Genomic DNA, 1,151 nt, shown 5'->3' with positions numbered 1-1,151 from the left:
CAGGAGATGTGGAGAGCGCCGACCCCTCTGGAGATGTGGAGAGCGCCGACCCCTCTGGAGATGTGGAGAGCGCCGACCCCTCTGGAGATGTGGAGAGCGCCGACCCCTCTCGGAGTAGGAGAGATGAGGAGCGTCAGCCGGGACCCCCTCGGAGTAGGCGAGATGAGGAGCGCCAGCCGGGACCCCCTTGGAGTAGGCGAGATGAGGACCCACCTCAGGGGCTGCGTGCAGCGTGGAGTCCACCTCAGGAATGGCTGCAACTGGAGTCTTAAAAGTCTCTAATTCAGATAACAAAAAATCATACTCGGGGAGCAAAGAAAGGCCTGGGATAGAAAGTAAAAAATCCTCCATCTGGGTCAAAACTAAATCAAAGGAGGACGGGTTTCTTTTAGCAGAACTAAATAGTTTGAGAATTGTCTGATTAATATGAAAAATATCCTCAGGGGAAAAAAAAGGAAGGTCAGTATGAGTGGGTGTGGTAACGGGTGCCGCCCCCACCGGAAACCTGGAAGGTGAGGCGGCGGAACACGCCCCCACGGTGTCACAAAGAAAACTCTCCGGAGATACGGCCAGGCTGGGTCGAACAGCTGCGGCGCGGAGTGGCGGTGAGAGGCCGGATTCCGCCCCCACCAGGAACCTGGAAGGTGAGGCGACGGAACCCGCCCCAGTGACGTCAACCGGACCGGACTCACCGAATCGAACAGGAGTGGACCGGAGCTCCCGCGGGACGCTGGATCTCGCCCCGAAGCGATGGACCCCGCTCCCACGAAAACACCGGAACCAGCTCTGAAGTTCTGCTCGGCAGACGAGACCGGGCCGGTCGCCGCAGACTGCCTCCGGAACCGTCCACCGCGGCGGCGGCGGGACGGTGGATGGACAGAGACGGAGAGGAGCTCATCCATCACAGCACAAGGAGGGAAAAAACAAAAATGGTGAGTGTTGCCGAGTGAGAACCCTGCCCGCTGGGTTCTGTTCTGGTCAGGTCGTACTGTTAGGATTTGTGTCAGGAGCGAACCCAGAGTGCAGAACAGGGACTCAACTCGACAGATATACAAAAATAGGTTTTTAATGATAAATGAAAAGTACAAAATAAACGAGCTGACGGGGCAGCAAAACTTACATAAGCAAGGAAGGAGGCACGGGGAACTCAG

Source organism: Nematolebias whitei, chromosome 10 (genome assembly GCF_014905685.2).
Source record: "Nematolebias whitei isolate Nwh7 chromosome 10, NemWhi1, whole genome shotgun sequence".
Lineage (NCBI taxonomy): Eukaryota > Metazoa > Chordata > Actinopteri > Cyprinodontiformes > Rivulidae > Nematolebias > Nematolebias whitei.
The sequence above is the reverse complement of the archived record's forward strand: the minus strand, read 5'-3'. Positions refer to the sequence as shown.